The sequence below is a fragment of the Argiope bruennichi genome, chromosome 6 (assembly GCF_947563725.1).
Source record: "Argiope bruennichi chromosome 6, qqArgBrue1.1, whole genome shotgun sequence".
NCBI lineage: Eukaryota > Metazoa > Arthropoda > Arachnida > Araneae > Araneidae > Argiope > Argiope bruennichi.
Genome location: NC_079156.1, coordinates 44,307,632 through 44,328,678, shown reverse-complemented (window position 1 = coordinate 44,328,678; position 21,047 = coordinate 44,307,632). Strand labels below are relative to the sequence as shown.

Here is a 21,047-nt window from a genome sequence, read left to right as displayed (position 1 = left end):
TGAAATACTTCATTTGTTTGGTTCGTCATATTTGTGATGTATTTATTTAAATTTAAACTATTATTACTATATTATTAAATGAAAAAAATATTATACTATTAAATTATTACTATATTTTTAAATTAAAACTGTTAAAACTATATTAACTTCAGAATAGATCAGTTATCCGATTTAAATGTTGATGCGGTCGATTCGGATTACAACGTAAAGTTCAAGAAATGAATAAAGAAAGTTAATTTAAATTCATGAAATAGAAAACAAAAGTAGCCGCACTTAAATTTATATCATTAAATAATGAACGTGTTATTAGATTTGCATAAAAAGAAATTATTTTTAAATTATGCATAAGGTTTTTCACACACACACACACACACACACACACACACACACACACACACACACACACACACACACACACACACACACACACACACACACACACACGTGAAATGTTTCCCAAACTGAAAGATAATATCAATTAGTTTAAATTATGAAGCAGAAAATATTTCAGCATATATGCATACTTGTTTTTATTCAATTTATTCTGGTGGTTATTTAATCTTATATCTACATTAGCAAAAGTATTAATTTTCTCTCTCCACAAGCAAAAAACCCCGGGTCAATGACAAAATTTATTTTAAGGATAATAAGAGCAATTTCGCCGGCTGAATGAAAGTTAAATAAAATCTCGAAATGAATAAAGTTTGATGAAGAAATTACCAAGAAAAAGATTATTGTAAATAATACTAAAGCTAAAAGAGCATTGATTCTTTTCTCTTTTTCCTAAAGAAAAGAAATAATAATAATAAAAAAAGAAAAGGGTTCGCAATTAATGAAAGCGTATTTTTTTAAAAGTAAATTTTAGTGTTTGCTTAGTTACTTGATATCGATACTAAAACCGAAGAGCAACTTAAAGAATGATTATAAATATTTTGCTAACATTTTTATTCTGAGATTTAATAAAGGCTTTTCTCTCCCACTAATTAATCAAGCTATGTTAATTATACACCATTAGCGTAAAAAGGCGAAACTTCTAGTATCGATGTTATTAATAGCAGAAAACCAATCTTTCTTTTCGGAAAGAATTCATTTAACAGACGATCGATATCTTAAACAGAGAACTGCCGATTTATGCTTTCTGCCTATTTCTAAACCCTGCGTTCATTTCAGTCTATTGTTTCCACTGCCGATAGACTGTCTACTGATTGAATAAATTTAAAGAAATCTATGCAAGCGACACAGCTTTGCTTGTTTTGCTTCAGGGTGAATAAATTTTTGTTTCCTGTTTCCACTAATTAGCGAGGAATGATAACCAGGAAAAAAAATGGGGGGGGGGCACTTTTCTGATCACGCAACAAAAGAAATATTCTATTCTTAATGAATCTGAAACATTTAGTGTAATATTATTCTTTGGCAAATAGTTTGGGTAGGCACACTTCCACAAATACTTTTAGTACAAAAGAATTTTGTTTTTGCAGTGAAAAGTTTTATATTTATGCATAAACATGAATGAAAGTGGCAATTGTTAAGAAAATAAATATCGTTTGTCATTTATGATTTCTACAAGACAGCAGAACTCTATTGAATGTGAATCTTTTGTGGCAAGTTTTGTTTTTTGATAGAATTTTTTTTATTACTATTATTTTTTTCTGTTGCGATGGAATTCGTTAAACCACTTTTCTTAAATCTGTTTTTAACTCTAAACAATTCAAAAGTATTGAATATTAAATTCACATTTTACGAATTAAATTTTAAACCAAAATTTTTGTGCAAATTCGTACTTTAATAAGCTGTAATCATTGATATGGTGGATCACCCTTTCTCTTAAAGTTGTGGTTCTTATGCAATACATAAAAAAAGAAAAACATTTTGGTCTAAATTTTTTAATACTAATTATTCATCCACTTAATAGAATGTTTAATTATTACTAGATATTGTCAATTATAAAAGCTCAATAAATATATGTAAACCTCAAGCTTTTTTTTTTTATCTTTGTGAGTGGATACTTTTCGATGTTAAAAAAATGTTCAATATTTTTAAAAAATACTTTGCACTTAATTGAAAAATTATATGGATTTAATGAATAAATTTATCGGAATCTTATAGATTTATTAAATATACGCAGTAAAAAAATCCCTTTTTTTATGTTTTAGGATTTTAATTATCATGAAATATGTTTAAGCCTCATACAACTTTAGATATAATATGTTCTAATTAAAGAATAACAGCCGATGTCCATCATTTTAAAGTAATTTAATAATTAAACGATTAATTTGTTTTTCTTTAACAAAAAAAAAAGTATACTCTTTCATCTACCTTTAAAGCGGCTTCTTAATTGTCATTTTTTTTTTTTCAGGAAAGCTTAATATTTCTCTAATCATATTTTCTTAATCCTTTGCTTGCATGGATAGTTCGAAACAATTCCTTATTTTTTTTCTTCTTCTGTTTGAAAACTTCTCATCATATTTTAAAGAAATACATGATTAATGATTAACATACTGAAAAAAAAGAGCGTATAAAATATTCAAGCCTTTTATGCCATTTAGAATAAATAAATATCTTCTGAATTGTGAATTTTTGGAAGAGCTTTATTGATCCATTTTTCTTTAGCTAATCGTAGTTATTAATTAATATTAAATGAGTATTATATTTGACCGAATAAGTTTCACTTTCAGTTTTTTTTTTCCATTTATGTTTATATTTTTTGACTTTGAATATAAGTGCATTGAATATCTTTGATCACTTTATCAAAAACGGGAATTTCTGAAAATAATACAACAAAAACTATAATAGAGCACGAGCTTTTTGAAAATAATACGATAAAAACTATAATATTCCTTAGATCACGTTTTAGAATAAAAGTACAATGAATTTTACTTATCTGGCAACATTCTATTTTAATTGACTCGCTTCTTCGTTTTCATTTAATTTTTATGATTTCTATTTAAAAAATTGAAATAAAAATTTTTCTTATTTTTTATTTCAATTTTTTATATTATGCAGTCATCAGCAAATTTTTAAAAAATCATCCAAAAATCGTAATGTATGGAAAATAACCACCATCATTGGATATTTAATACGATTTTTATTTTACTTTCAAATAAATATAAAAAAAATCTTTAAATTAACAAATGATTTTTACCCCCTTATATCTTCGAAACGAATTTGTTTTGATATGTTACATTATAAAGTGCAGTCAAATATTTTTTTAAAGTTTTTAATTAGATCTTTGTCGTCTATTAATTTTAAAATGAGAAATTAGTTTCTAATCTTAATGAGAGTTGACTCTGACGAGTATTAATTAACTTAGTTCCTGATTTCACCTCTTAATTAAAGAGCTAGGGAATTAAGTAGATTAAAGCGCAGAAAGAGTATTCTCTTTAATGTTGCTAAAATGATTGTGCTTAATAATTTGGATTTTTCTTTTTAAATCAAGGCAGTAAGGATGTTGATTTTTGAGTTGGGTTATTTTACCATTTCATGGAAAAAGATGCTGCGATTCCAACTACGATTTGAATTTCACACTATCAAAAAAAAAAAAAAAAAAAACTTATTAGATTAAAAAAAAATTTTTTTTTTTCGTCTCCTTTTTTTAGCAGTGTTAACTATCTTATGGGACTTAGGTCTAGAAATCTTTTAATGTTTTTTATGAATATAATGTTTTTTTTCTTCTTTTACAATCATTAATGCTAGGAATAAATTGAATACTTGATTTCACAAGTTTTCTGGTTGCGATTCGAATTAAAAAAAAGTATTTAATTTTAACGCCTAATTTGAATTATTACAAGTTTGCGCTGTAAACCAGATGCGATAGTGCATTATTATTTTGGGGGACCTTTAAATGATCAGTATTTGTAACCTATTAGTAAATATTCAATCTTTTTATCTCTCTCTATATTTTTAAAAATATATAATAATTTTTTTTAATTATTGTAAATCAAAGTATAGTAATTGTACTATTAACTTTTATTATGTAATAAATTCTGAGACCCTCGGACGTAGCATCTATTTATTAAAAAAATAAAATTGAATTGAAATAGTAACTAAAGATAAAAAGAAAGACATTTTATGAAATGCTTTTAAATAAGATTAAGTTTCTTTTATTAATATTCTTTATTGACATTACAAAATTTGATAAAATGAACACTTCATGTTCGATTTTTTGTAATTTTCAAATTTATATGGCGGAACTTGCTTGATCGGAATCTTATCTAATGGTCAATTGGGCTGTAGCCTAGAAGCAACTTTCATCCCACTGCGGCACTGATTTCAAAAAATTAATATATTGATTTCATTTTATATTATTTAATTATGATTTTAAATATGCTAAAAGTAAAAATATTCTTGAAGCCTTTTAACAATAGAGAGATAGGATTTCGATATTAAGGAGAATAAATAAGTCTTTTATGATCGCATGAAGATAATCTGTGTTGAATGTTTTTTTCCATAGAATATAATATCTTAGAAAATATAGATCAAACCAAAATTATGGTTGTCGTAAAATAAAATATTTAGAAAACGACAAACGTATTTATTTTAATAATATATTCAATGATTAAAATACAAAATAAGAGATGCAGTATAAATAGAGTGTTTAAAACATAATTAATATATGTTATATTTTATATTATTATTATGTATAAAAATCTGTTTATTTTATTGGCCTAATTTTGTTCTTATACTATAAATTAAAATGCATACATATATCAAATCCACGAATAATTTAAAAAATATTAAATAAAAAATGAACCTTCTACATTTTTATGCTAATTTAAAATAAAATATATAAATTATATAAAATATATAAATATAATATTAAAAATATATAAATATAATATTAAAAATATATAAACATAATATTAAAAATATATAAATATAATATTAAAAATATATAAAATAGAGAAATTCATTTAAATATTTAAAATTTAATCTTTCAAATTAATCGTGTATATGATCATAGGTGGTGTAAGTAGATATTTTCAAAGGTCCATAAGGGCTCTTAATTTCTTTTTTTTTATACTGATGAAGGGCAATCATTCTAACCTAGAGTACTGAACTTTCTTAAATTGGGATCTGTGTTTGATTCTAGTTTCAAACTGCTTGGGATACATTATCTAGATAGGGCATAAACTATCTTAAACAGCACAGCCTTTTTTTTGTTACAATATTTTATAATAATGAATTTATCATGTGTTAACAAGATCCTGATATCACTGTCTTTATAAATCAAAAATGACTTGCATTAAAAAAACGCACTAACATGTTTTGTGCATGACAAATAATATATTTTATACTGATGAAGGGCAATCATTCTAACCTAGAGTACTGAACTTTCTTAAATTGGAATCTGTGTTTGATTCTAGTTTCAAACGGCTTGGGATACATTATGTAGATAGGGCATAAACTATCTTAAACAGCACAGCTTTTTTTTTGTTACAATATTTTATAATAATGAATTTATCATGTGTTAGCAAGATCCCGATATCACTGTCTTTATAAATCAAAAATGACTTGCATTAAAAAAACACACTAACATATTTGTGCATGACAAATAATAACAATAAAAAAACAAAACAAAAAAAAAACTTGCATTTTTGTGTGTATATATTGTGCAGAATTTTTAAAAAAAATTATCATCTCTATTGTATTTTGGTCAAACAAACGTAATCAAAACAATTCCATATTCAATAATGCATATTTCTTAGAGGTACCATTATGAACTGAATATTAAATTGCGGGGTGAAACCGATATTTACAGAAAACGGATGAATGGAACGAACGAAGCAGACCCGAGCACCATCTGTTTCTGGATTTCAGGTTCCTTTATTTGTAGAAATTCATACTGTTTAGTTTTCACCACCTGCGTTACGTCATATTAGATAAAGAACCAGAAATTATATCTGTTTACTATAATTCATGGATTTTTGTCATTTCCGAATTTATAAATGTTTTTATAGAGGATTAAAAGTCTTGGCGATATAGATTACTTTTTATCCTAATCATGTTCAGCTGTTGGCGACTATAAAATTTCTCGCGTGCATTTAATGCTGAAAGTTGCATTTTAACCAAACATCAAAGCAGCTGGATTTTTTTTCCCTTACAGCTTTATAAAATTTCTTATTGACATTACTGAGAGGTGAAATTTTTATTTCCGTGGTTGTAGGATATTTTTCGGATGAAAAAGGTTAACAAGAGTGGCTAAGTTAAATGACAAGCTTTTCAGTCTGTCTTTTATAGACTTTTATTCTTTCAAGGATGCAACAAGATACTCAAGTGGGCACAAAAACAATTTTTAAATGCTGCGCCATGGGCCCATTTTGCAGTTGAAGCTCTACTGAACGTGATGAATTGCATTCTTATATAATTCTAAAACTCTTTTAATAAAGATAAACACTTTTATCCGAAAATCTTATTAAAAATCATATCGTGTTTTGTGCGTAATATTAGCAGTGAATATAAAATACAATTTTAGAGAAACTAAGATCATAAATTGATTTTTTAAAAAATAAACATCGACAAAATTTTGAGATATAATTTTTCGCGCCTTTATAAATTTAAAATGAAATATCTTTTAATAAAACCTGATGCGTTATTTTGTGATAATGTTAGGAATGAATTTTAGTCAGCTGGATTATAAAAATAATTTGTAATCAGCTTTTTTTACTTTTTACATAGACTATTCTTAAGGGTTTTGTTTACATGTCAAGAAAATAAATGTACCTTAATGAGTAATTTTTTTATGATTAATTTAATTTTCGTTTAAAATGACAATTCATATAATAGAAGAGTTTAATGCTCGTTTGGACGTCATTTTTGGAGAATCCGTTATACTATATTTCGTTAAATTCAGTGCAATGCGTAAAGTTTATTAGAAAATATTCGATTTTAAAAATTTTCTAGCTTTTTAAAACTTTTTAATTTTTCTACTTTTAAGTTTACAATTAATTATCTTTTAATAAAACCTTATGCGTTATTTTGTGATGCTGTTAGGAACGAATTTTCGTCAATTGAATTATAGAAATGATTTGTGATCAGTTTTTTTTGGGGGGGGGGCGATCTAGAGAATTCTTAAGGATTTTTGCTTACATCTCAAGAAAGTAAATACAACTTTATGAGTAGTTTTATAACTTCGTTTAAAAAGGCAAACTCATATATTAGAAGATTTTAATGCTCATTTGGACGCAATTTTTGAAAAATTTAATTATAATTACATTTCATTAAATTCAGTGCAATGCGTAGATGTTTCATCGTATACATTTTGGTGTTTATTAGAAAATATCTGATATTTGAAAAATTTCCTATGGTATAAAAACTTATTGTTTACATTATTTAATACTTAATTAATAGTATTTTCAACATTTTCATACAAAATATAACCTATAAAGTTACCAAATATTTTGAATGTTAATGAATCTTGTATTGGGGTAACGTATTCGAGCTAAATAATAAATCAAGTATTATCAAAAAAAAAAAAAAAAAAAAATCACTGAAATTCTTAAATATTTTTTCATCAATTTATTTACAGAAACAAACTTAAAAATGACTTTTTCGAAGAGCCACTTCCATGTCGATTATTAATTATTGTTATATTACTCTAAATTGTACTGATAATTCTTTAATTATAACATTAATATTTCACTGCATTCATCCTGAATAAAAATAAAGAGGCGAAAAAGGTTTTTATAACTATAAAACAAAAGAAGAGAAACTATATACAACACTTCTAATTATATTTTAGTTTGATTCTAGGATGTCTGAAATCAGGTTCAGAACTGTTTTTCAGCAAATAATGAATAAAGGCACCCCTAGGAGACAGATTTTCATCTTTGTGCTCACAAACTTGATGTATCAGAATCTGTCTGGAAAATGGAAATCACCTGATATATGTGCTGACCTTTCATTCCCTCCCTAGAGAAGTGAGACTGAGCTTCATGTGGCCCTTTGTTGGTTCAATGAAAGAGGTGTTTGTGACGCTAAGTCTGCCCTTTGTCAAGCCTCTGGGCGTGCTTTAGGAGCTAAAGGGGAAAGGTGGACACAGCTGAAGTTACCCTTTAATGGTCAATGGCTTGTGAGGATTTCGCTGACCAATGGCTATTCACCAGTGACCATTGCTGATCCACTCTTACCTCCAGATTTCTCCAACGAAGACTCATAAATAATGCTATCAAAAATATAATAATAATGTCAAATAAATCATTTCCGACAGAACTGATACGCTAAGTTATTATCTAACTTTTATCAGAAGAAATAAAAATGTATCATTGCTGTTTCTTTTATTTATTGAAATTTTGCCAGGCTTTGAATAAAAAAGAATAAACCTCATTAACTTTTATTATTTTTGTTAAATTATATTTGGGGAATAATATTTTTTCTAACCAATATTTAAAAACATTTCACATTTTTTTCTCAACTATTAGATTTAAAATCTATTTATTTAAATATTCAAAACATAATTTTCTCAGAAAATGGTTTCTTATAGGCCATTTTATGCCACAGCTGAAAGTCATTGGTTGCATTATTTGAGCAAAAGAACCATTTCTACAACAATGCTTGAGAAAATTTATGATTATATTGATGAAATGGAATCGAGAATGCTATGTTGAATACTTCGCAATAAATTGAAAGTATATTGCTATTGGTTTCTTTACACATTCGGGTTTATTTAGTGAATATAACATATGAGAAAGTTTCCTGTTTTGGAATTGATCTTTATATTTAATAGTATCTTTTGTATTTACTGCTTTGTCGTGTAATAAATTATCGATATTTCTAAATGTTTTGTAAAGGATTTGAAAAAAAAAATGATAACAAATTTAACAATTTTTTCTGTTTTCTAAAACATTACTCTATATTTTTTCACTTCATTCCAAAATTATTTGCGTACTAAACTTATTTCTTGTATTTTTTTCTTTTTTGAGTTAAAACAGATTATTTCTTTACATCAATAGCACGAGGATTCTAACATCCAAATTTTTGGTACTTCATGATACTTTATATTATATTTCGGATACAGAAAAGTACTTTAATTTGTGATATTGAAAAAATATATTCATTTTCATCTATTGATTGAATTATTTTCCATAAAGAAATAGTTTTAATATTTAAAAAGAAACTTGTAAGAAAAGTGAGGATATTTCATTTCAAAACAAAGCTTTGAATGAAAAATGGAATATATAATTGAAATTTCTTTACAAACTAAATTAAAAGTGCCTGCATTGATACTTCTTTTAAGTGATAACTTACATAACTAATTATTCAATACTAGTCATCACCGACGACCCGCTGGTTCACCGGCAATCTTGTTTAGGTTAGCTCCAATTAAATTTTTTATGCATTATTTAATTTCATCATTCACCCAAGAAAATATTTTTAGCATCAAATTGGCAGACATAGTGCTTCTTTAATAGACTTGTATATGTTTTGTTCATTGTGCTTAGTTAATTTGCTTAATAGAATCAAGTGTATGACATCATACAGCCATTAAAAACATAACTTTAAAAGTAAACTATTGTATTGTTATTTCACTTTCTTAGTTCCATATAAATTAGAAAGATAATTAGTAAATTTCTTCATTAGCTTGACGGAAAAATGGAAGAAAATCTCATAGTTTAATATTTGAAAACGGTTTGAACTTCAATTCAACAATGGAATGTATTGTTGAAAATTGCCGAAATTGAGGACATTTACAGTGAGATACAAGCTGCATTGACAGTGATGTCATTAGAAGTACATTCTTTAAATTTTAAATTATGTAAAAATCAATTCTTTTGCAATAATGCGATTGGGAAATATTGCGGAAAACCCCTGAAATCTTGCTTCATTTTAAATGAATTTAAATCCTAAAATTAAAAAAAAAAATGCTTTGATGAGCATATTCCTACTTTTTAAAGTACATTTGAACTAAATTAGTAGCTCCTGGTGAAAAGCTATATCTTGTAGAAGTCAGATTATAATAAACGCAATGAATTCAGTTTTATGGTGTAATAAAAGGATTGTGTTTACAATAATAATTTATACAAAAATAGTTTTTGCAATATATATATATATATATATATATATATATATATATATATATATATATATATATATATATATATATATATATATTGTACGTGAAGTATTTAATTCCGAACAACGCCAGGTATATCAATAATAAATAAATAAAGGGGTTTTAAATCGATAATTTGGTAGAAACATCGCAGCATGATAATATTTCAGACTTGATTTGTCTATCTTTATGTTATTTTTCAATTTTTTAAAGCTTATTTTTAGAATCTACCACGTGCACATACACAAATACACGAGCTCGCGCGCACGTTTAATATTGTCTCACCGTGCATGCGTAAAATTTCTGTAATTTAATCAATGAAAAATAGATATTGCATATGTTGGTAGATATGCTTAAAAATTGTTTTTAGTTATTAAGATGTAATAAAAGATTGAAAAGAAATAAAAGAAATATTTTGAATCATTGAGAAATTAGGGGAAACTGAAATTACAGAAAAAACAAACAATTTGATCGGCGGGACAAGATAAAGAAAGACTTACTTTATGTTCTTAATACTCAAACTTCCATCACCTTACGGAACATTGCTAGCTCCACTCGGCTAGACACTAAAAATTGGCTTAGTGATATTGCTGCCACCATTTCATTGTTTATAAAGTGATGTTCATGCATTTTCACTGACGTTTTGTAATTTTCAAGGTCTATTGTAAGACAAATATATATTGATACTCACAGTCAGAAATATATTGTTATTCCTTTTTCTAAATAAATATATTGAACAACACACTTTTTATAATTACTATTTGTTCATTCATATCTTATATTTGGAGCAGTACAATACACTTTTTATAATCACTATTTGTTCATTCATATCTTATATTTGGAGCAGTACAATACACTTTTTATAATCACTATTTGTTCATTCATATCTTATATTTGGAACAGTACAATACACTTTTTATAATCACTATTTGTTCATTCATATCTTATATTTGGAGCAGTACAATACACTTTTTATAATCACTATTTATTCATTCATATCTTATATTTGGCGCAGTATGGAAAGATAAGCTCGTGCGCCAAAAAACCACATAACAGCAACATATCTTATATTCTTGTCAATCCTTCCGAAAGAATCAACCTTTTTAACGCTTTCATTCGGGGTAAGATGACTGAGAAAAGTTGGCGGTTCTCGTCATTTTGATTCAAATGCTATTTATTTTTTTCTGTTTAGCGTTTATATGCATTTATTACTTATTTCCTGCGATTTTCTTGATCAATATGAACCACAAACTGTTTCAAATCAAAGTAAAAATCATAGATCTGTAGATAATATTTTCGCAGCTTCTGCTTTGGAAGACATACAAATTCCAAAGGTAACAACACATAAAGCAAAAGACCGTTTAAAATAACAAACGCAAATTAGATTTAAAAGTCGAGATAATTAATAATAATAAAATCCGGATACAAAAAAAATGTTAATAAAAAGCTGACATTTTTCATGACACTCATGGTGTGAGCTCAATGTAAAGTGAGAAAGTACTGAACGTGTGTAAGAAAGCACAATGTAATTCTTGCATATTGTGAGATTTATTTTGTTTTTCTACGGGAAAATGATATAGAAAACATTTAGTAGCAAAAAGATGCTCAAATTCAGAATTTGTATTCAATTTTTTTGAAAGTAAAAAAAACAAACAAAAAAAAAACAATTTCTTTAAATTGTCCAATTAAAACAATTAAATTAAATTGTCATGAACCAGATTTTTAAATACAGCTCTCATTTCATTATATATTGTTCCAGAAAACGTACGTAATATGCTATCTTACATCGGCTGAGAATAAAAAACATATTTAAAGTTTATAAGGACTGTCATCTTGCCAAAAATGAAGATATAAATAAGATCAAAAGGTTAATATAAATAAATAATACTTTTATAAGACCAAAATCATCTTGTTCGGTATTGAGTCTAGATGACATTTTTGTATTATCTATTCAAAATAGCAAAATAATGTTTATTATATGAAAATAAAAATTTATTCAATTAGGGACAATGCATGAAAAAGACATTCTAATAATACAAGTAAAAAAAAAATATTATTTCAGAAAATGAATTAAAAAAAGTTAACTGTTAACATCGTTATATTTTCCCGGTTGTCCCTGTATACTTGAATTTTAATGTAAAAATGATATTTGTACAATAAAATGTTCCAGGCGTACAAACGAAAAACTTTGATATTTCGATACTTTTTAATTAAAAATATAAAGTAGTAAGAAATCATTAAATTCTGGAAATTAATTTAGATGTTATGGATGAAACATTTTCAGTAAAAACAAAAATTAAGGGAATATTTGGAAATGGAGGAAATTTCTCTATAAAATGCTTGTCAGAACAAATCGACGTAAATAGATAGATTTCGATTAACATATTATTGGGCACAGAGCAATTTTTTTCATTTTTTTTTCAATCGCAGTGGTTTTGATGTGTTATTTCCCCCTTTTTTTAAGCATTTTTTTCCTCCCTCACCCCTTTTTTTAAAGAAAATATAAAGATTTTTTTGTATTCAGGGCATTGAAAATTTTAAAAGATTTTGAAATAACGAAGGGGTCTAAATTAAGGATTACCATCTCGATCAATATAAAACCGTGCTCATTTATTTACGTTCTTTTCTTTTGAATTGGCTAGTCACGAAAAAGATGTCTTATTTATTCGAGCATTATAATAAGTATTGTATAGGCAAAACACCGTAGAATCAACGAGTGTAGGCCTATATAAACAACATAAATAATCTAATCAATCACTGTCGCTTGTTCGAGTACAGGTTTCTTATGTTAAGATGACATTGCAACAGTTTCACATGCCAATTTAAAACTGGCGTTAAATCGACATTATCTGTTCTATTTACGCTAAGCAGATTACACGACTTCGCATCAATCTGCTGACTGTCTGTCTGAGCAGAGCAAAAATAGAGTATTTTCAGCATTTTTTTTCTTCTGATTATCCGATCATCGGCTATATTTGTCATAAAAATAGACATGAAGTGAGATTTTACAGTTCTTTAGAGGCGATTTCTTTGCGTCTCTTACCAGATAAAGACGCATCTCTTTTTACTGCCTTGATGGTTGAACTGCCCCATTCTTTAACACTGAGCGCTGTTTGTGTGCCCAGACAATGACAAAATGCCGAACTGTAAAAAGAAAAGGGAAAAAAAGGCAGCTGTGGTGAGAGTTTTTTTCACACGCAAAGAAAGGATTGAAGTGAAAAAAAAGGGGAGTCCATGGTCAAGTATGAATGGGACCTAGGGGGTCAGGCAGTAGCCATAAAAAAAGTGAAGGCTTTGTTCGCCCAGGAAGATTGATATGTGCCTGATGCTTGACCGCTTTTCTTGAGTTTTTTTAGTACAGGTTTGTTGAAGAGAAAAAGCGTCTTGTTAGCCATTAGCATTTACGATTTACAAAGGTATGTAGATGCTGAATGAACACACTTCTACGTTCTTTTATGAAATTTTTTTTCATATTTGGAAATAAGTTTTTAAGAATAAAGAATACAAACTGCTTTTTATAGTTACACCATATTATTTTTCGCACTTCTTTTCAGTAAATAAGGGTTTGGATTACTTTTTAAGTTTTTCAGACTTGAAGGAAAAAAAAAAAGTTGTATTTTATGACTTGGTATTAGGAAATTTATTCTTCCCTGTATAACTTTCTTCAAAGAAAAATTATTGTCTTGTATTCTCATTTTTTAACTCATGTTTTTAAAATATATGACAGAGATATTTCAATATAAAATAGATATAAGTGATAATTTTTGTAATTTAAAGCTAAAGTACTTATTAAAGTAAAAAATTATAATCGAAGATCATTTAAAGCTTTTTTAAACAATAATATAGAGATTTATACATTTTTTAAAAATGATTTTGAGTAATAAAAACCAATTTTTTTACGTAACATTATCGCACTTTTAAGTGTTTTATATAATTTCTCTTGCTGTTAATTATGATTCCACATTTATTATTGCAGACAAAAATAGGATTTGTGAAATTAATATAAGCATTTCATTACCTACTGACCACAGCTTCCCAAACTCCGTTAATAATTTTACATATACGGTCGTCCGTTCTTTCAATATTCCAAATGCCCATGTGTGAGAATGTAATGATTCAACAGGAATATTAATATATATGTTTCTAATTTAATTTGTTTTCCAAAAATTTGATAGTGGATTTAGATGAATTGTTATTTGGTTTGTTTTGATAATATAATTCAGCTACATAGGTGCATAAATAAAAAAAATATGACTTTTCTTCTTTAAATCTCTAGTAGTAATAAAGATAAATATGTGTGTTGGCCCACTACAGACTGATAGTTTGACCTGCAGCTGCCACATTTGACACAAATATATTTTGGAGGGTAAGAATTTGCATTTCGGATCGAATTTTTAAAAATTTAATTCAGAATTTTTATTAATTAAAAGTTAAACTGAATTTGCAATTTTTCTGCGATAACTACCAAAAATAATATAATGCAAAAAAAAAAAAAAAAAATGACACCTTTTCAAAAATTAAAAAAAAAAATATTTTTAATTTTTCCATTTTTTTTTCTAAATTTTGTCAGTTTTTTTAAAATTAATCTCCAACAACGTATTGCATAATTTTTCTGAAATTCAAACCGATTTCATTATTTTATAAAAAATTAAATCGCGTGACTTTCTTCCATTCTTGAAAGCTAAAGAAGAAGTATTCTCTCTACTGTCTGTTTAGTTTACGAGGCGAATAAAAAAAAAGAAAGTTACAGTATCGCCAAATTTAGAAGTTAAATGAATGGAATATTTTAGCTTTTCATAGCACTATGATGTCATGGAACTGGTGTCAGAAAGGTTCATATACACAATGGAGAGAACTTACAATTAAAATGGCAACGGCAATTAAAATGGCACGTCTTTAATGACTGACAATTTGTTGGAATCATATACTGGAAAATGTATCTAAGCAATTTAACTGAATTAGATACAACGAATATCGCCAGCGAAGCAGTTGGTCGCCGAAAGCGACTAGTAATATAATAAAATATTGTTTTAATAATGTGAGAAACTGATTTTTATCTTTCAGTTGCCCTTATTCAGTAATTTTCAATTATATCACTAGGAACCAAAAAACTAACTTTTAAGCGATAAACAGCCTTACTAAAAGTTTCTTTAGTTCTTTTTTTGGGTAAGATTTCAAATTTTCTTCTTGATAATAATGAATAAAACTTTCTTTTAAAAAGTTTTCTTCGCTTTATTTAGTTTCATCAAATGTGGCTATACGTACCCATTTTTCAGCAAGAGACTTCTGATACAGAATTCTGGATCGATTTCTACTTTTCTGCTGTATGCCTAAGATGGAAAAAACAAACAAACATATGTTATATATAATATATTTAATCTAATTATATTTTAAACTCAAAGTGATATTAATCATTTTTATTCATATTAATTAATATAATAGCTTAAGCGATTCATTGATTTTTCTACATTTCTTTGAGTTGGTAGACTTTATTTTAAAATAAAATAATTTACTTTGAAACTATTCGCTAATTCTTTTGATTCGCTATTTTTCTTTTTGATATTTTTAGAATTATTTTCGTAATGGGCTAAAAATTTTTCCATTACTGTTAATAATAATATTTTACTATCTTTAATGGATTGAATCCATGGCGTTTGCAGTGTTTTTTGAATAGCAGAATCGGAATATTTCTCTTTCGATAAAGTGAAAACACGGACTCCTATTCATAATTTATATGTAAACATTGTTTCCAAAGAAAATTTTGTATTATCGGATGAGAATTTTAAGTCTCAACAACTAATTAATTACTAAGAAAAACATATTTCAAACGACTACGATTATTTATAAATTCAATTAAAAATATTCATAATAAGATGAGTGTGAGGCCTCTATAGCGAACAAGAGCAGTGCTGAAAACAAGTTTCATATTTAACTATTTCTATTTCTGTTCTTATTAATACTAGCAGTTCGTATCTTATTGAAATGTAATTTTTATCGATTCAACATCCGATTATCTTCAAAGAGAAAATTTTATTATTCTAAATCTCACTGTACTTCATACTTTAAATATTATTAATATTTGGGAAAAATAGACCTTATTAGATCTAATCGGCCAGGTTATTAATAATGGTATGAAAATGCTCAAACTGGATGGTTAAAATATTATAGCAAACTGACAGCTTTGATTTTTAATAGCTGTTTTTGTCATATTACCTTCATAATAATGACAGCATCCGGTACCAACTATTTATGAAATTAAATACTAAAACTGAAGTCAAATAATATTGAAACTATTCTATTAGAGGCAGATATACAGGCACATTAATACTGACATTTATCCTAAAAAAATGAGACTAAAACACAAAATTCCGGCAATGTGTTTTTTTTTAAATAAAAATTTTGAAATGGGATAAAAGAAAAAATTTCCCTCTTAACCTCTATCAGGAGCATAAAGACATATTTCTTAACCTCCTTTTATCTCCCCCTCCCCCGAAAGAGTACTTTTTTTCCCTTCCTTCTTTTGAAACGGCCTGCCGTCCTCTCTAACTCTTTTCTATTGTTGTGCATTGCTAGACTTTTCCTCGTGATAGATATGTTTATTTTTTTTCTGGATTCTTTTCTTCTCTTTTTATGAATATGATTGTTAAATAATACATTACGCCTTGTTTTCCGTTATTTTAAATTCATCTTACTAAACATAGCATGTCATGCCATTGATATAATAATTATACGAAAATTAAGTGGTTTTAATAAAATTTTAATTTTTGTTTCGGATTCAGATAGAATATACATTGTGAAGTAACGAAATAAATTTTGATGAATTTATTTTTATTGTTCAGGTTCATTCAAATTTTATTAACTTTATTTTCGAGTGAAATTAAATTCGCTTTAGGGTATTTACTTCTTAAATTACAGATAGAAGTTCACAAGTTGTGATACATGTGTTATTTAGAAATGAGATTCAGTTTTTAGAGAATGTGCCTTAAAAAACAAGTAGCGGTTATAAAATCTACATTGTCATTGTGATGCATTTTATAAGTATTTTTTTTATTTATGTTCATGCATAATTAATGAATATTAGGATACAATTTATTAGATTTTTATTAGCTATCACAATTGTATATTTCGATACTTTTATAAGGAATTGGCTACATTTAAATTTGTAATAGGACTACGGTAAATATCACCAGTATAGATCAATCGAATGCAGGTGCTTTGTTATTATCAATTTTTCTCAATTTCTTGATCATATCTAAAAATAACCAATCCAAATTCTTTACGTCATGTTTATTCATATTGGTTTTGAATAACGATAAAGAACTTTGGTGCAAGCATATCATAGCGGGCAAATTGCATTTTATTTGATTAAAACAAAAACTTAAAGCCAACATTTAAGTTTTGCGATGAAGTGACTTGGAAATCTATGTTATATAAATCTTAATGTGTCATTTATCAGTATTTCTAATACATAATTGCTATTTTGTGGATGTTACATAAAATTTCGTATTAGTTACTTTAAAGTTAAATTTCGTACTAGTTACTTTAAAGTTAAATTTCGTACTAGTTACTTACTTACTAGTTTAAATCAATAATAAGAGAATTCATATTACAAAAATTAATTTATCTTTATATTTTTGTGGATATATTCAGTTATTACACATTAAGACTTAATCTCAAAGTATTAGTGCATTAGAAATGCTTGGCTTCAGAAAGAATGCTATTTAATTAGGCAATTATTGCTAGGTCATACAAAATTTAATGCTTGAAAATCAAAGGAAAAAGAATACTATTAAAAAAGATATGGAGTGTAAAATGCTGGTTTTAATTGTTTTAAAAAAATGAAATATTATTAAAAAAATTTTTTTAAGCTATATTTATCCTTATTTTTTCAATTTAGGGGGGAAAAAAAAGCCAACTTTGTAATTTAAGAGTAAAACTTGTGTGTGTGCGTGTGTGTGTATGTGTGTGTGCGTGCGTATTGTAAGCAACCTTATAATAGTAGAAGAATCAATAACATGTTCAAAAACGTTTTTATATAAGCCAGTAAATTATTTTCTCTTAAATTTATTCGATACCAAATTTCACATTTTATGTACAATTCCAATATATGAAATTTTTGGAATTGTACATTTAATATGTGTACAATTCCAATTTAAGGCTGAATAATTTATAATAGTGTAACTTATTGTATCATTTATGCCATTAGTAACTGCTAATTAGAGATGCATGAATCAGAGCTGGAGTCTCATTCCGATATTTGTTTGTATGAAAAATTCTATGTCCTTTTCGTCAACCGGGGTTAAAATGGGATCTTCGAAAAATATCGACATTTTAATTAATGAGCCTTTAAAGTTGAATGCAGAAGTCGCTTATATGAGGATTAAAGAAAGATTTTTATTTAGGTAAGGAGTGAGTTGGGAAAGGTTTAACTAACTTTGTCGTTGTAGCAAGAAAAGGGTCTCAATGCGTTTTATTGCCACTTAGAGCGATTACAAAATATGTTAAATAAGCAGCTATGTAAAGGTCTCGTTGCGAATTGAGTATGTGCATGTGCATTATTTTCACCGATTTAATTTTAATTCTGAGCTCTTTTTAGAGTTGACTAGCTAAAAACCGTATTATAGTAAGTAGTAGTTAGAATGTAGAATTAGTATATAGAGCAGTAGTATAGAGTTAATGCTATACTTATAAGTAGGGATTGCAATACCGGGATACCGAATACCGGTATTTTGAGCCATTTGTACAATTTTGTAATACCGGTATTCACAAGTTTAAATACCTGTTTTTCGGCATTTACTAGAAATTTTTAAAATTACCTTCACTATATGTTCAGGGATCGCCAACATAGCAAAATAGTATACGTTTTTGTTTTTATGTCTCCCTAACGGGCGAAATTAATTAGCTAATAAATGGTTTAATTAATTGCTCAAATCTAAAGTAGCGAAACATGGATTATCCCTGAAAGAAAATATTGTATCCGTAACGACTGATGGAGCAACAATTATGAAAAAAGTTGGAAAGTTGATTGGTGCAAATCAGCAGTTGTGCTATGCACATGAAATTCAATTAGGAGTAATAGATGCATTATACCAAAAAAATAAAGAACAGAAGAATCCAAATACTGTGGATATAGAAACTTCGGATTCCAACTTTGAAAAGAGTAAGAGTGAGAGTGATATTGACAATGAAGATAATGACAATGTAATTGTGGAAGAAGATATAGCTAATTAGTATGAAATATTAACCTATCAAGAATTGCTTCCTATAATTTATAAAGTTCGAAAAATTGTTCAGATATTCCCCTATATAAACGTTCCCCTATAAAAAGGATATATTACTAACATATATACTAACTGAAAATAAAACAGAATATGTGTTAATATTAGATTCTAAAATACGTTGGAACAGTTTACTCCTAAAGATGGAACGATTTTTGATCCAATCCAAGAAGCAATAATCGACTTAAACCTGTAAATTAATTTTTTAGATAGTGAATTCGACTTAATATCCAGAACTATATCAGCTCTACTTCCAATAAAACTGACTATTGAAGCATTATGTCGGAGAGATTCTAATTTATTAACAGCTAATGCAACAATAAATTTCATGTTGCGGTCACTGAAAGAACAGCACACATTACTATATGAAGTATTATATGTTAAATTGAAAAATCGCACAGAAGAAAGGCATACCGAAATAGAAAATGTCTTATGGTATTTACATAATTATAATGATTTTAAAGATGAAAATTAAAAAGAAGAAAAGGAAATAACCATTTCGAATCTGATTAAGTTTAGAGTAAATTTTCTTAAAATTTTTTACGCACAAACCTATCCACATTCAGAAGAATTCGGTTCAATTATCGAAGATTATGATATCACTACTGTCGATATTGAAAAGGAATTGTCTCTTGAACAAAAATTAGAATTAGCGATAAATAAAAAAAAATCAACGAACCAAATTACAATACAGAAATCAGCTATATCAAAACCATCTGACGAGAAATCGATTTATTTGAAGATGAGGGATTTAGAGGTAAATATTTGGAAAAAGTATATCGCGCATTGCTAACAGTACCACCCACTAGCGTAGAGGAAGAAAGAGCGTTTTCGACAGTTGGTAATTTTTACACAAAATTACTTTTCAGGCTTAATGACAGTACAATTGATGCATTATGTTTTTTAAGATCACATTTCAAAAATTTGTAATAGTACCACAGACTGAATAGTGATATTTACACTTTTTAGGGGATTTAAATAAATAAGATGTTTCTTTACTTTTTAGTGATTATATACTGTTATAATTTATAAGTTACAGATTATTTTTGTGATATTTACACTCTCTAACAAAAATGGCAAATAAAACAAAGAAACACCTGTGTTTTCTTTCTTTTTCTGAAATTTCTAATACCGGTATTAATACCGGTATCCCGGTATTAAGATTTAAAAAATACCGAATACCGGTATTGAAATTTTGGTCCGGTATTGCAATCCCTACTTATAAGTTATTCTATTAATTCTATATTCTTATTAGAGTTGATTTAAGTTTCACTACACTAAGAATAGTGTAATTAAACTTTTGTAAATTATAACTAACTCTCATGTATATTCTAGACCATTATTCTTAAGATTTTTTCCCACAAGCTTTTAGATTTGGTGATTTATAATTGTGATCTTTTTTTATTCTTATACTTTTCTTTTTCATTTTCCTGACGAATTCACAAATCAACAGCTATATATAGCAAACGAGTATTTAGATAAGAGTATTAAATCAAATAAAATATATGTGAATTGTTTTAGATATTTGTTTTTTAGTACAAAGTTTTGATTACTCAGTTCTAATATACTTGAAAGCAAATCGGAAAGTTTGGAACGATTTTTTTTCTCTTATGAAATTTATACAGAAGAACATTATTAAAAATTTTCAAAGCTGTTGAAATTTATTTCCTTCAAACAGTACAGAGGCAGATTTTGAAAATTGTTCCATAGAAACACTAATT

At 27.0% G+C, this 21,047-nt stretch overlaps 1 protein-coding gene across 1 annotated transcript in view; it reads left to right on the top strand.

Moving 5' to 3' along the window:
- Positions 1 to 21,047, top strand: part of LOC129971084 (zinc finger protein 13-like) — a 207,038-nt gene that overhangs the window by 47,985 nt on the left and 138,006 nt on the right. The gene's annotated exons all lie outside the window — the stretch shown is intronic.